Here is a 16,961-nt window from a genome sequence, read left to right on the forward strand (position 1 = left end):
ATGGATACCAAAGCAGTATCTCCCACCAGCAGAGGGTCTGGGGAGTGGACTTAGACCAAAAGGTCTGGCAGGAATGAGGGGGTTAAGTGCCCCTTTCATTGGACCTGGCAGATGTCCAGAATTGGTATCCCACTTGTCAATGCTGCTGCAGCACCCTTGGCTGTGGTGGAAAGAGCCTGCATGTTTTCAGGGGGTTGCTGTTTAGCCAGTGCATAGCAAAACCTGATACAGAGGACTATCCAGCTTTACAGGATCCTCCTTCGCACTGCCATCCCTTTCTTTGCGTCAGTAAATCTCACAAAGAGATCATTGTGCACCCAATGATCTTTTTTTGCCGTGAATGTAGAAGAATTCTTTGGGTCGAGCCGGGAGACCTTCTCCTCCTCTTTTGATTGGTGAGTAGGAGCCAAAAATGTAGGCAAGGTAATGCATGGATTACCTGCTTTGAAAGGATGTCATGCAGTGGTGGCTGGTCTCATTTGAAAGTGGTGAGGCATAACATTTAAGTTGGAGTGTACCACGGCGAGCGAGCGAGCCCTAACAACCTAAGGCGCGTTCGGGGGGGTTTCTCCCTGAGAACGTTTTGAAAAAAGAGTGGGCAAATGGTGCATTTTCAAGCAAATTGTAAAAAGAAAAGTTGTACTGTGCACCATTCCTGCCAGTATGAATGTCTATGCATTCTGGGCAAACATTGAAGTGAGCACAAATCGAGTTCTCCTACTCCCATTTGTATTGGTAATTTACTGCTCTTTCAGACCATTTTCACCACTACTTATTACATTTTTCCAATTAAAATGTGCCTCAATCTGCTTTGTTCCACCAGTGGAAATTAATATATTCATTTTCACATTTACTAATGCTGAGCTATCACCCAGCCACTGCTGCCTTCGTTCTTCAGCCCCTGCCGCCTACACTCACACCCACACTTTTGTCTCATCCCCACTTCCTTCCCATCACACTAAGCCCATCGCATTCTTTATTTATTATATTTTGCCAAAATTATCTGTCATAAGGGCTCCCTAGTTCATCTATGGACAAAGATCTTTAAACACAATCTAGATAGTAGCATATGAGCATTTACTTCAGTCATGTCACCTTAACAGCTTATATGTTTGTAAAACCATTGTTATAGCCTTATGTCAGGATTCCCAGTGGGGACCATTTTGTTTTTAAAACATTATGCATAGTCTGGATGCTGTTCAAATGTATGTTTTTTAATGTTGTGGTCCAATATTTCTCAAAGAGATTCTGGCAACATTGCTGAGGGGATCACGATGAGAATAACAATGTAAGCTCAGCACTGCTTATTAATGATTGCTGAACTTTTATTTATTATTATTGCTGTATTTATATAGCCAGGACCAGAGTAGCAGAGTGCCTCATATAAAACAAGATTACACAGAACTGGTTAGCAGCACAGATAATACTGTGTACAGGTCTAGAAGAAGCAAGATATAAACTACAGATGGTGTCTAAATAGTCATATTTGCTTTTAAGGAAACTCCATAGGTGACCTAAGATGCAACTTGGCCAATTAAATGGGTAGAGCTTTAGTTTTACTGCTAGTGGTGTGGGATCTTAACACTGCAGAGATTTAGTCCTACTGACTTGCGTACAGCTGCACTTACAGGCAGATCTGAGAAGGATGAACAGAAAATCTACTGTATTCACCTGTTTTTAAAGGCAGCATTGATGGTAGAAAGATTCTGTGTACATTTCACCATTTTTTGGCAATGCAGATTAATTGTAATTAATTCACACAGAGCCCTGAACTGTGTGCCTACATAATATGCCGTGTTAAAGGAGAGGCAAGCGCTTGTATCCACATAAAAATGCAATACATTACTATCAAAATGCAACAAGAGAACAATTACATTTTATATTTTCAAATATTTCCTATGCACAAGTGACCAAAGATGTTTGGCTTGCTATTTGCCCCTTCACAAAGGATAGTAAATGCCTTCGCAATGCACTCCATAACAGTAAGTACATTTTAAATTGCATGAGACCTCAGAGAAACATTGCTATAAAGGATTTTCCTTCCGCCAACCAGGGTCCACTTGGTGCCTTACAACTGAAAATGATAATCTCATCAGCCTAACACAAGTGATTGCACATAAAATCACAATAAATACATATATACCAAATGGTCTAGCTACATCATGCATATGAACACAGTGATACATAAGCATATTTAAAAGTGTAGTAAAGTATGAGCACAGACATTTATTTCCAGATAGCTTATTAAAAAGATGATATTTAACAACAAGGGGTGGTGATGGACAGAGTCTTTGAATTAAGCAGAATACTCTCACCCAGTCAAGAGATCAGGGCTAGATCCAACACCGTTGTTTAGCTCACTGCACCATCCCAGCTCAGAACCCGACTATATGCAAATTAGTATGTTCCTGTCCCAGTGCATGATGGGAACAGGGCAAACCAAACTACCAAGCCAATTCTTACACTGGGAAGGAAACAAATTTCCGGTGACCGGTTTCTGGCATTTCAGCCGTCGTCGGCCCGGCTTGCTTGAATCCTGATGGTGCAATGAGCAAGGGGCTCACATCTGAGTATACCCTTCCACGCTTAGGGTGGACAAAATATTTAACAACAAGGGGTGGTGATGGACAGAGTCTCTGAATTAAGCAGAATACTCTCACCCAGTCAAGAGATCAGGGCTAGATCCAACACCGTTTTTTAGCTCACTGCACCATCCCAGCTCACAACCCGGCTATATGCAAATTAGTCTGTTCCTGTCCCAGTGCATGATGGGAACAGGGCAAACCAAACTACCAAGCCAATTCTTACACTGGGAAGGAAAAAAGCTTCCGGGGACCGGTTTCTGGCATTTCAGCCGTCGTCGGCCCGGCTTGCTTGAATCCTGATGGTGCAATGAGCAAGGGACTCACATCTGAGTATACCCTTCGACGCTTAGGGTGGACAAAATATTTAACAGCAAGGGGTGGTGATGGACAGAGTCTCTGAATTAAGCAGAATACTCTCACCCAGTCAAAAGATCAGGGCTAGATCCAACACAGTTTTTTAGCTCACTGCACCATCCCAGCTCAGAACCCGGCTATATGCAAATTAGTCTGTTTCTGTCCCAGTGCATGATGGAAACAGGGCAAACCAAACTACCAAGCCAAATCTTACACTGGGAAGGAAACAAGCTTCCAGGGACCGGTTTCTGGCATTTCAGCCGTCGTCGGCCCGGCTTGCTTGAATCCTGATGGTGCAATGAGCAAGGGACTCACATTTGAGTATACCCTTCCACGCTTAGGGGGAACAAAATATTTAACAACAAGGGGTGGTGATGGACAGAGTCTATGAATTAAGCAGAATACTCTCACCCAGTCAAGAGATCTGGGCTAGATCCAACACCGTTTTTTAGCTCACTGCACCATCCCAGCTCAGAACCCGGCTAAATGCAAATTAGTCTGTTCCTGTCCCAGTGCATGATGGGAACAGGGCAAACCAAACTACCAAGCCAATTCTTAAACTGGGAAGGAAACAAGCTTCGGGGACGGTTTCTGGCATTTCAGCCGTCGTCGGTCCGGCTTGCTTGAATCCTGATGGTGCAATGAGCAAGGGACTCACATCTGGGTATACCCTTCCACGCTTAGGGTGGACAAAATATTTAACAACAAGGGGTGGTGATGGACAGAGTCTCTGAATTAAGCAGAATACTCTCACCCAGTCAAGAGATCAGGGCTAGATCCAACACCGTTCTTAGCTCACTGCACCATCCCAGCTCAGAACCCGGCTATATGCAAATTAGTCTGTTCCTGTCCCAGTGCATGATGGGAACAGGGCAAACCAAACTACCAAGCCAATTCTTACACTGGGAAGGAAACAAGGTTCCGGGGACCGGTTTCTGGCATTTCAGCCGTCGTCGGCCCGGCTTGCTTGAATCCTGATGGTGCAATGAGCAAGGGACTCACATCTGAGTATACCCTTCCACGCTTAGGGTGGACAAAATATTTAACAACAAGGGGTGGTGATGGACAGAGTCTCTGAATTAAGCAGAATACTCTCACCCAGTCAAGAGATCAGGGCTAGATCCAACACCGTTTTTTAGCTCACTGCACCATCCCAGCTCACAACTCGGCTATATGCAAATTAGTCTGTTCCTGCCGAAGTGCATGATGGGAACAGGGCAAACCAAACTGCCAATTCTTACACTGGGAAGGAAAAAAGCTTCCGGGGACCGGTTTCTGGCATTTCAGCCGTCGTCGGCCCGGCTTGCTTGAATCCTGATGGTGCAATGAGCAAGGGACTCACATCTGAGTATACCCTTCCACGCTTAGAGTGGACAAAATATTTAACAGCAAGGGGTGGTGATGGACAGAGTCTCTGAATTAAGCAGAATACTCCCACCCAGTCAAGAGATCAGGGCTAGATCCAACACCGTTTTTTAGCTCACTGCACCATCCCAGCTCAGAACCCGGCTATATGCAAATTAGTCTGTTCCTGTCCCAGTGCATGATGGGAACAGGGCAAACCAAACTACCAAGCCAATTCTTACACTGGGAAGGAAACAAGCTTCCGGGGACGGTTTCTGGCATTTCAGCCGTCGTCGGTCCGGCTTGCTTGAATCCTGATGGTGCAATGAGCAAGGGACTCACATCTGGGTATACCCTTCCACGCTTAGGGTGGACAAAATATTTAACAACAAGGGGTGGTGATGGACAGAGTCTCTGAATTAAGCAGAATACTCTCACCCAGTCAAGAGATCAGGGCTAGATCCAACACCGTTTTTAGCTCACTGCACCATCCCAGCTCAGAACCCGGCTATATGCAAATTAGTCTGTTCCTGTCCCAGTGCATGATGGGAACAGGGCAAACCAAACTACCAAGCCAATTCTTACACTGGGAAGGAAACAAGCTTCCGGGGACCGGTTTCTGGCATTTCAGCCGTCGTCGGCCCGGCTTGCTTGAATCCTGATGGTGCAATGAGCAAGGGACTCACATCTGAGTATACCCTTCCACGCTTAGGGTGGACAAAATATTTAACAACAAGGGGTGGTGATGGACAGAGTCTCTGAATTAAGCAGAATACTCTCACCCAGTCAAGAGATCAGGGCTAGATCCAACACCGTTTTTTAGCTCACTGCACCATCCCAGCTCACAACTCGGCTATATGCAAATTAGTCTGTTCCTGCCCCAGTGCATGATGGGAACAGGGCAAACCAAACTACCAAGCCAATTCTTACACTGGGAAGGGAAAAAGCTTCCGGGGACCGGTTTCTGGCATTTCAGCCGTCGTCGGCCCGGCTTGCTTGAATCCTGATGGTGCAATGAGCAAGGGACTCACATCTGAGTATACCCTTCCACGCTTAGAGTGGACAAAATATTTAACAGCAAGGGGTGGTGATGGACAGAGTCTCTGAATTAAGCAGAATACTCTCACCCAGTCAAGAGATCAGGGCTAGATCCAACACAGTTTTTTAGCTCACTGCACCATCCCAGCTCAGAACCCGGCTATTTGCAAATTAGTCTGTTCCTGTCCCAGTGCATGATGGAAACAGGGCAAACCAAACTACCAAGCCAAATCTTACACTGGGAAGGAAACAAGCTTCCAGGGACCGGTTTCTGGCATTTCAGCCATCGTCGGCCCGGCTTGCTTGAATCCTGATGGTGCAATGAGCAAGGGACTCACATCTGAGTATACCCTTCCACCCTTAGGGTGGACAAAATATTTAACAACAAGGGGTGGTGATGGACAGAATCTCTGAATTAAGCAGAATACTCTCACCCAGTCAAGAGATCTGGGCTAGATCCAACACCGTTTTTTAGCTCACTGCACCATCCCAGCTCAGAACCCGGCTATGTGCAAATTAGTCTGTTCCTGTCCCAGTGCATGATGGGAACAGGGGAAACCAAACTACCAAGCCAATTCTTACACTGGGAAGGAAACAAGCTTCCGGGGACGGTTTCTGGCATTTCAGCCGTCGTCGGCCCGGCTTGCTTGAATCCTGATGGTGCAATGAGCAAGGGACTCACATCTGGGTATACCCTTCCACGCTTAGGGTGGACAAAATATTTAACAACAAGGGGTGGTGATGGACAGAGTCTCTGAATTAAGCAGAATACTCTCACCCAGTCAAGAGATCAGGGCTAGATCCAACACCGTTTTTTTGCTCACTGCACCATCCCAGCTCAGAACCCGGCGATATGCAAATTAGTCTGTTCCTGTCCCAGTGCATGATGGGAACAGGGCAAACCAAACTACCAAGCCAATTCTTCCACTGGGAAGGAAACAAGCTTCTGGGGACCGGTTTCTGACATTTCAGCCGTCGTCGGCCTGGCTTGCTTGAACCCTGATAGTGCAATGAGCAAGGGACTCACATCTGAGTATACCCTTCCACGCTTAGGGTGGACAAAATATTTAACATCAAGGGGTGGTGATGGACAGAGTCTCTGAATTAAGCAAAATACTCTCACCCAGTCAAGAGATCAGGGCTAGATCCAACACCGTTTTTTAGCTCACTGCACCATCCCAGCTCAGAACCCGGCTATATGCAAATTAGTCTGTTCCTGTCCCAGTGCATGATGGGAACAGGGCAAACCAAACTACCAAGCCAATTCTTACACTGGGAAGGAAACAAGCTTCCGGGGACGGTTTCTGGCATTTCAGCCGTCGTCGGCCCGGCTTGCTTGAATCCTGATGGTGCAATGAGCAAGGGACTCACATCTGGGTATACCCTTCCACGCTTAGGCTGGACAAAATATTTAACAACAAGGAGTGGTGATGGACAGAGTCTCTGAATTAAGCAGAATACTCTCACCCAGTCAAGAGATCAGGGCTAGATCCAACACCGTTTTTTAGCTCACTGCACCATCCCAGCTCAGAACCCGGCTATATGCAAATTAGTTCCTGTCCCAGTGCATGATGGGAACAGGGCAAACCAAACTACCAAGCCAATTCTTACACTGGGAAGGAAACAAGCTTCCGGGGACCGGTTTCTGAAGCTTGTTTCCTTCCCAGTGTAAGAATTGGCTTGGTAGTTTGGTCTGCCCTGTTCCCATTATGCACTGGGCCAGGGACAGACTAATTTGCATATAGCCAGGTTCTGAGCTGGGATGGTGCAGTGAGCTAAATAACGGTGATGGATCAAGCCCTGATCTTTGGACTGGGTAAGAGTGGTCTGCTTAATTCAGACACTCTGTTCATCACCACCCCCTTTTTTGAATCGTTTTTAGCCACTATAGGTGTGGCAGGGTATACTCAGACATGAGTCCCTTGTTCACTGCACCATCAGGATTCAAGCAAGCCGGGCCGACGACGGCTGAAATGCCAGAAACCGGTCCCCGGAAGCTTGTCTCCTTTCCGGTGAAGAATTGGCTTGGTTGTTTGGTCTGCCCTGTTCCCATGATGCACTGGGCCAGGGACAGACTAATTTGCATATAGCCAGGTTCTGAGCTGGGATGGTGCAGTGAGCTAAATAACGGTGATGGATCAAGCCCTGATCTTTGGACTGGGTAAGAGTGGTCTGCTTAATTCAGACACTCTGTTCATCACCACTCCCTTTTTTGAATCGTTTTTGGCCACTATAGGTGTGGCAGGGCATACTCAGACATGATTTCCTTGCTCACTGCACCATCAGGATTCAAGCAAGCCGGGCCGACGATGGCTGAAATGCCAGAAACTGGTCCCCGGAAGCTTGTCTCCTTTCCGGTGAAGAATTGGCTTGGTAGTTTGGTCTGCCCTGTTCCCATGATGCACTGGGCCAGGGACAGACTCATTTGCATATAGCCAGGTTCTGAGCTGGGATGGTGCAGTGAACTAAATAACGGTGATGGATAAAGCCCTGATCTTTGGACTGGGTAAGAGTGGTCTGCTTAATTCAGACACTCTGTTCATCACCACCCTCTTTTTTGAATCGTTTTTGGCCACTATAGGTGTGGCAGGGTATACTCAGACATGAGTCCCTTGCTCACTGCACCATCAGGATTCAAGCAAGCCGGGCCGACGACGGCTGAAATGCCAGAAATCAGTCCCCGGAAGCTTGTCTCCTTTCCGGTGAAGAATTGGCTTGGTAGTTTGGTCTGCCCTGTTCCCATGATGCACTGGGCCAGGGACAGACTAATTTGCATATAGCCAGGTTCTGAGCTGGGATGGTGCAGTGAGCTAAATAACGGTGATGGATCAAGCCCTGATCTTTGGACTGGGTAAGAGTGGTCTGCTTATTTCAGACACTCTGTTCATCACCACCCCCTTTTTTGAATCGTTTTTGGCCACTATAGGTGTGGCAGGGTATAGTCAGACATGAGTCCCTTGCTCACTGCACCATCAGGATTCAAGGAAGCCGGGCCGACGACGGCTGAAATGCCAGAAACCGGTCCCCGGAAGCTTGTCTCCTTTCCGGTGAAGAATTGGCTTGGTAGTTTGGTCTGCCCTGTTCCAATGATGCACCGGGCCAGGGACAGACTAACTTGCATATAGCCAGGTTCTGAGCTGGGATGGTGCAGTGAGCTAAATAACGGTGATGGATCAAGCCCTGATCTTTGGACTGGGTAAGAGTGATCTCCTAATTCAGACACTCTGTTCATCACCACCCCCTTTTTTGAATCATTTTTGGCCACTATAGGTGTGGCAGGTATAGTCAGACATGAGTCCCTTGCTCACTGCACCATCAGGATTCAAGCAAGCCGGGCCGACGATGGATGAAATGCCAGAAACCGGTCCCCGGAAGCTTGTCTCCTTTCCGGTGAAGAATTGGCTTGGTAGTTTGGTCTGCCCTATTCACATGATGCACTGGGCCAGGGACAGACTAATTTGCATATAGCCAGGTTCTGAGCTGGGATGGTGCAGTGAGCTAAATAACGGTGATGGATAAAGCCCTGATCTTTGGACTGGGTAAGAGTGGTCTGCTTAATTCAGACACTCTGTTCATCACCACCCCCTTTTTTGAATCGTTTTTGGCCACTATAGGTGTGGCAGGGTATACTCAGACATGAGTCCCTTGCTCACTGCACCATCAGGATTCAAGCAAGCCGGGCCAACGACGGCTGAAATGCCAGAAACCGGTCCCCGGAAGCTTGTCCCCTTTCCGGTGAAGAATTGGCTTGGTAGTTTGGTCTGCCCTGTTCCCATGATGCACTGGGCCAGTGACAGACTAATTTGCATATAGCCACGTTCTGAGCTGGGATGGTGCAGTGAGCTAAATAACGGTGATGGATAAAGCCCTATTCTTTGGACTGGGTAAGAGTGGTCTGCTTAATTCAGACACTCTGTTCATCACCACCCCCTTTTTTGAATCGTTTTTGGCCACTATAGGTTTGGCAGGGTATACTCAGACATGAGTCCCTTGCTCACTGCACCATCAGGATTCAAGCAAGCCGGGCCAACGACGGCTGAAATGCCAGAACCCGGTCCCCGGAAGCTTGTCTCCTTTCCGGTGAAGAATTGGCTTGGTAGTTTCGTCTGCCCTGTTCCCATGATGCACCGGGCCAGGGACAGACTAACTTGCATATAGCCAGGTTCTGAGCTGGGATGGTGCAGTGAGCTAAATAACAGTGATGGATCAAGCCCTGATCTTTGGACTGGGTAAGAGTGATCTCCTTAATTCAGACACTCTGTTCATCACCACCCCCTTTTTTTAATCATTTTTGGCCACTATAGGTGTGGCAGGTGTACTCAGACATGAGTCCCTTGCTCACTGCACCATCAGGATTCAAGCAAGCCGGGCCGACGATGGATGAAATGCCAGAAACCGGTCCCCGGAAGCTTGTCTCCTTTCCGGTGAAGAATTGGCTTGGTAGTTTGGTCTGCCCTGTTCACATGATGCACTGGGCCAGGGACAGACTAATTTGCATATAGCCAGGTTCTGAGCTGGGATGGTGCAGTGAGCTAAATAACGGTGATGGATAAAGCCCTGATCTTTGGACTGGGTAAGAGTGGTCTGCTTCATTCAGACACTCTGTTCATCACCACCCCCTTTTTTGAATCGTTTTTGGCCACTATAGGTGTGGCAGAGTATACTCAGACATGAGTCCCTTGCTCACTGCACCATCAGGATTCAAGCAAGCCGGGCCAACGACGGCGGAAATGCCAGAAACCGGTCCCTGGAAGCTTGTCTCCTTTCCGGTGAAAAATTGGCTTGGTAGTTTGGTCTGCCCTGTTCCCATGATGCACTGGGCCAGGGACAGACTAATTTGCATATAGCCAGGTTCTGAGCTGGGATGGTGCAGTGAGCTAAATAACGGTGATGGATCAAGCCCTGATCTTTGGACTGGGTAAGAGTGGTCTGCTTAATTCAGACACTCTATTCATCACCACCCCCTTTTTTGAATCGTTTTTGGCCACTATAGGTGTGGTAGGGTATACTCAGACATGAGTCCCTTGCTCACTGCACCATCAGGATTCAAGCAAGCCGGGCCGACGACGGCTGAACTGCCCGAAACCGGTCCCCGGAAGCTTGTCTCCTTTCCGGTGATGAATTGGCTTGGTAGTTTGGTCTGCCCTGTTCCCATGATGCACTGGGCCAGGGACAGACTAATTTGCATATAGCCAGGTTCTGAGCAGGGATGGTGCAGTGAGCTAAATAACAGTGATGGATAAAGCCCTGGTCTTTGGACTGGGTAAGAGTGGTCTGCTTAATTCAGACACTCTGTTCATCACCACCCCCTTTTTTGAATCGTTTTTGGCCACTATAGGTGTGGCAGGGTATACTCAGACATGAGTCCCTTGCTCACTGCACCATCAGGATTCAAGCAAGCCGGGCCGACGACGGCTGAAATGCCAGAAACCGGTCCCCGGAAGCTTGTCTCCTTTCCGGTGAAGAATTGGCTTGGTAGTTTGGTCTGCCCTGTTCCCATGATGCACTGGGCCAGGGACAGACTAATTTGCATATAGCCAGGTTCTGAGCTGGGATGGTGCAGTGAGCTAAATAACGGTGATGGATCAAGCCCTGATCTTTGGACTGGGTAAGAGTGGTCTGCTATAATTCAGACACTCTGTTCATCACCACCCCCTTTTTTGAATCGTTTTTGGCCACTATAGTTGTGGCAGGGTATACTCAGACATGAGTCCCTTGCTCACTGCACCATCAGGATTCAAGCAAGCCGGGCCGACGACGGCTGAAATGCCAGAAACCGGTCCCCGGAAGCTTGTCTCCTTTCCGGTGAAGAATTGGCTTGGTAGTTTGGTCTGCCCTGTTCCCATGATGCACTGGGCCAGGGACAGACTAATTTGCATATAGCCAGGTTCTGAGCTCGGATGGTGCAGTGAGCTAAATAACGGTGATGGATCAAGCCCTGATCTTTGGACTGGGTAAGAGTGATCTCCTTAATTCAGACACTCTGTTCATCACCACCCCCTTTTTTTAATCATTTTTGGCCACTATAGGTGTGGCAGGTATACTCAGACATGAGTCCCTTGCTCACTGCACCATCAGGATTCAAGCAAGCCGGGCCGACGATGGATGAAATGCCAGAAACCGGTCCCCGGAAGCTTGTCTCCTTTCCGGTGAAGAATTGGCTTGGTAGTTTGGTCTGCCCTGTTCACATGATGCACTGGGCCAGGGACAGACTAATTTGCATATAGCCAGGTTCTGAGCTGGGATGGTGCAGTGAGCTAAATAACGGTGATGGATAAAGCCCTGATCTTTGGACTGGGTAAGAGTGGTCTGCTTCATTCAGACACTCTGTTCATCACCACCCCCTTTTTTGAATCGTTTTTGGCCACTATAGGTGTGGCAGGGTATACTCAGACATGAGTCCCTTGCTCACTGCACCATCAGGATTCAAGCAAGCCGGGCCAACGACGGCTGAAATGCCAGAAACCGGTCCCTGGAAGCTTGTCTCCTTTCCGGTGAAGAATTGGCTTGGTAGTTTGGTCTGCCCTGTTCCCATGATGCACTGGGCCAGGGACAGACTAATTTGCATATAGCCAGGTTCTGAGCTGGGATGGTGCAGTGAGCTAAATAACGGTGATGGATCAAGCCCTGATCTTTGGACTGGGTAAGAGTTGTCTGCTTAATTCAGACACTCTATTCATCACCACCCCCTTTTTTGAATCGTTTTTGGCCACTATAGGTGTGGTAGGGTATACTCAGACATGAGTCCCTTGCTCACTGCACCATCAGGATTCAAGCAAGCCGGGCCGACGACGGCTGAACTGCCCGAAACCGGTCCCCGGAAGCTTGTCTCCTTTCCGGTGATGAATTGGCTTGGTAGTTTGGTCTGCCCTGTTCCCATGATGCACTGGGCCAGGGACAGACTAATTTGCATATAGCCAGGTTCTGAGCAGGGATGGTGCAGTGAGCTAAATAACAGTGATGGATAAAGCCCTGGTCTTTGGACTGGGTAAGAGTGGTCTGCTTAATTCAGACACTCTGTTCATCACCACCCCCTTTTTTGAATCGTTTTTGGCCACTATAGGTGTGGCAGGGTATACTCAGACATGAGTCCCTTGCTCACTGCACCATCAGGATTCAAGCAAGCCGGGCCGACGACGGCTGAAATGCCAGAAACCGGTCCCCGGAAGCTTGTCTCCTTTCCGGTGAAGAATTGGCTTGGTAGTTTGGTCTGCCCTGTTCCCATGATGCACTGGGCCAGGGACAGACTAATTTGCATATAGCCAGGTTCTGAGCTGGGATGGTGCAGTGAGCTAAATAACGGTGATGGATCAAGCCCTGATCTTTGGACTGGGTAAGAGTGGTCTGCTATAATTCAGACACTCTGTTCATCACCACACCCTTTTTTGAATCGTTTTTGGCCACTATAGGTGTGGCAGGGTATACTCAGACATGAGTCCCTTGCTCACTGCACCATCAGGATTCAAGCAAGCCGGGCCGACGACGGCTGAAATGCCAGAAACCGGTCCCCGGAAGCTTGTCTCCTTTCCGGTGAAGAATTGGCTTGGTAGTTTGGTCTGCCCTGTTCCCATGATGCACTGGGCCAGGGACAGACTAATTTGCATATAGCCAGGTTCTGAGCTGGGATGGTGCAGTGAGCTAAATAACGGTGATGGATCAAGCCCTGATCTTTGGACTGGGTAAGAGTGGTCTGCTTAATTCAGACACTCTGTTCATCACCACTCCCTTTTTTGAATCGTTTTTGGCCACTATAGGTGTGGCAGGGCATACTCAGACATGAGTACCTTGCTCACTGCACCATCAGGATTCAAGCAAGCCGGGCCTACGCCGGCTGAAATGCCAGAAACCGGTCCCCGGAAGCTTGTCTCCTTTCCGGTGAAGAATTGGCTTGGTAGTTTGGTCTGTCCTGTTCCCATGATGCACTGGGCCAGGGACAGACTAATTTGCATATAGCCAGGTTCTGAGCTGGGATGGTGCAGTGAGCTAAATAACGGTGATGGATAAAGCCCTGATCTTTGGACTGGGTAAGAGTGGTCTGCTTAATTCAGACACTCTGTTCATCACCACCCTCTTTTTTGAATCGTTTTTGGCCACTATAGGTGTGGCAGTGTAGACTCAGACATGAGTCCCTTGCTCACTGCACCATCAGGATTCAAGCAAGCCGGGCCGACGACGGCTGAAATGCCAGAAATCAGTCCCTGGAAGCTTGTCTCCTTTCCGGTGAAGAATTGGCTTGGTAGTTTGGTCTGCCCTGTTCCCATGATGCACTGGGCCAGGGACAGACTAATTTTCATATAGCCAGGTTCTGAGCTGGGATGGTGCAGTGAGCTAAATAACGGTGATGGATCAAGCCCTGATCTTTGGACTGGGTAAGAGTGGTCTGCTTATTTCAGGCACTCTGTTCATCACCACCCCCTTTTTTGAATCGTTTTTGGCCACTATAGGTGTGGCAGGGTATACTCAGACATGAGTCTCTTGCTCACTGCACCATCAGGATTCAAGGAAGCCGGGCCGACGACGGCTGAAATGCCAGAAACCGGTCCCCGGAAGCTTGTCTCCTTTCCGGTGAAGAATTGGCTTGGTAGTTTGGTCTGCCCTGTTCCCATGATGCACTGGGCCAGGGACAGACTAATTTGCATATAGTCAGGTTCTGAGCTGGGATGGTGCAGTGAGCTAAATAACGGTGATGGATCAAGCCCTGATCTTTGGACTGGGTAAGAGTGGTCTGCTTAATTCAGTCACTCTGTTCATCACCACCCCCTTTTTTGAATCGTTTTTGGCCACTATAGGTGTGGCAGGGTATACTCAGACATGAGTCCCTTGCTCACTGCACCATCAGGATTCAAGCAAGCCGGGCCGATGACGGATGAAATGCCAGAAACCGGTCCCCGGAAGCTTGTCTCCTTTCCGGTGAAGAATTGGCTTGGTAGTTTGGTCTGCCCTGTTCCCATGATGCACCGGGCCAGGGACAGACTAACTTGCATATAGACAGGTTCTGAGCTGGGATGGTGCAGTGAGCTAAATAACGGTGATGGATCAAGCCCTGATCTTTGGACTGGGTAAGAGTGGTCTGCTTAATTCAGACACTCTGTTCATCACCACCCCCTTTTTTGAATCGTTTTTGGCCACTATAGGTGTGGCAGGGTATACTCAGACATGAGTCCCTTGCTCACTGCACCATCAGGATTCAAGCAAGCCGGGCCGATGATGGCTGAAATGCCAGAAACCGGTCCCCGGAAGCTTGTCTCCTTTCCGGTGAAGAATTGGCTTGGTAGTTTGGTCTGCCCTGTTCCCATGATGCACTGGGCCAGGGACAGACTAATTTGCATATAACCAAGTTCTGAGCTGGGATGGTGCAGTGAGCTAAATAACGGTGATGGATCAAGCCCTGATCTTTGGACTGGGTAAGAGTGGTCTGCTTAATTCAGACACTCTGTTCATCACCACCCCCTTTTTTGAATCATTATTAAAAAGATGAGACATTGTTCCCTCCCCTTGTCATGACGATAAGAACTAACAGCTGTACAAAAGTGCCACAGAATACCAATTTCCACTGAAAGCAGTCATTCTATAAAGCCACATATCTGCTGAAGGACAGAGCTGCTCGACTGGAGTCAAGCAGGGTGATTTTCGAAGTTCCCTCCTGCACTGAATTTCCCAGCAATCACACAATCACACAACAGAGGGGAGCAGGTCACCTTACACCCGTCAGGCGAAAAGATGACCTGTCTTTGAAAATTCCACATGAAGGCACATGGCGGAAACAGAGCCACCGGGAATCGAGGCATGTGTCACCTGGGTAGGCAAAGCTTTATTTATGGGCCATTAACGGGCACCGAGGTTACATGAAAACGAAATTATGGTCACGTCAATTGTACAAATGAGCTTTCTGCAATTTAGTGTTTTTGCACGCTTCTGTGCAGTAACAAGGCACAGGAAGTGCCAGAATGTTACCGGGGCTCAATACAGTGTACAACTTGAACAGTTAATAACACAAACCTATAATTACAGCCTGGTGAGGTACAGGAACGGTGTAATTCATAAGTCAACAGGGACCAGCAACGCTAGCAACAAATCGCTAAACCTCCAGCCGGCTAGACTGGTGTGTACTGCACGCTGATGTAGCGCTTTATGTGCGGATTTATCCTCTCGATGCTATTAAAACAGTAGCATGACAAACTTGCTGAACAATATTATATTTCAAAACACATCCCATGGATTCCATCAATCAACTTTGTGTCCAGTTGCCGAGTTACTGTGATAAATAAACAGGGCCCCATGATGACAACCCCTGAACAGCTCTAAGAGGCGGCCTGTAGTGAGACCCTCCCACTTCCTGCTTCCTTTTCACTAACATCGGTGGTTTCATTGCATTTGGGAACCACAGAGCAGAGAAAGGCGGGCCAGCATCGGCCCGCCGCAAGTATGGCGGGCACACCGGCCCCCACCCTCTCTTGGTGTTGGGGCAAGCCCCGTTGCGTCACAATGATGCGGCGGGTGCGCCTTACCACTGATTGGTCTCCCAGTAACCCGGAAGTGATTGAATCACTTTCGGGTCACCAGGGAGCAAAGGCCAGGCCGGTTAGAATCGGCCTGGCAAGCGATGGGTTAAAACAAGCATTTGCGATGCAATAGGTCTCGCATTAGGAAAGTTTGACCTATTGGTATTGTAAATGACAATTTTTTTATTTATGTGTTGGTTTTGAAAATAGTGAAATTAATAGCTTTGTCATTTACAATGCCAATAGTTATAACTTTCGCAAATGTGACACCTATAGCATTTGTAATGCAATATGTGTTGTATTTACGTGACTTAGATGTATTGATATTACAAATAACATTGGCTTGTAATTTTTTTACATAATTAATACTTAAATAAAAGTTATTGTAATGTATAATGGTAATAGCTTAAACTTTTGTAAATAACTTTTGTGAAGATTATGTTCAGTGTATTTTATTGTGGCAAAAATCCAAGAACAGAAGTGAAATATTAACATCTTTTTGTGACATTTGTAATGAAGCTTGAAACATTGAGAGAACATATTTGAACCAGTTGTTGTTGAATGGTTGCACATATTGATTCTGTGGTGGCGCTGAGTGATGTTGTGGTGGCGATGAGTGATGCTGTGGCATTTAGTGATGCTGTGGTAGCGCATAGTGATGTTGTGGTTCCCCTGAGTGATGTTGTGGTGGTGCTGAGTGATTCTGTGGTGATGCAAGTGAGGGCGATAGATAGATAGAGTGAGGGTGATAGATAAATAGATAGAGTGAGGGCAATAGATGGATAGAGTGAGGGCGATAGATAGAGTGAGGGCGATAGAGTGAGGGCGATAGATAGATAGATAGATAGATAGATAGATAGATAGATAGATAGATAGATAGATAGATAGATAGATAGATAGATAGATAGATAGATAGATAGCTAGCTAGATAGATAGATAGATAGATAGAGGGCGATAGATAGATAGAGTGAGGGCGATAGATAGGGTGAGGGCGATAGATAGACAGATAGATAGATAGATAGAGTGAGGGTGATATATAGATAGATAGAGTGAGGGCAATAGATAGAGGGATAGAGTGAGGGCGATGGCTAGATAGATAGATAGAGCGAGGGCGATAGATAGATAGACAGATAGATAG

The 16,961-nt window shown here is 47.7% G+C and overlaps 1 protein-coding gene across 1 annotated transcript in view; it reads right to left on the reverse strand.

Moving 5' to 3' along the window:
* LOC147662587 (tryptase-like) overlaps positions 1–16,961 on the reverse strand; it is a gene marked incomplete at its 5' end in the record, with an annotated part of 402,238 nt that overhangs the window by 172,917 nt on the left and 212,360 nt on the right. The gene's annotated exons all lie outside the window — the stretch shown is intronic.

The sequence above is a fragment of the Lissotriton vulgaris genome, unplaced genomic scaffold (assembly GCF_964263255.1).
Source record: "Lissotriton vulgaris unplaced genomic scaffold, aLisVul1.2 SCAFFOLD_2040, whole genome shotgun sequence".
In the NCBI taxonomy this organism is placed as follows: Eukaryota; Metazoa; Chordata; class Amphibia; order Caudata; family Salamandridae; genus Lissotriton; species Lissotriton vulgaris.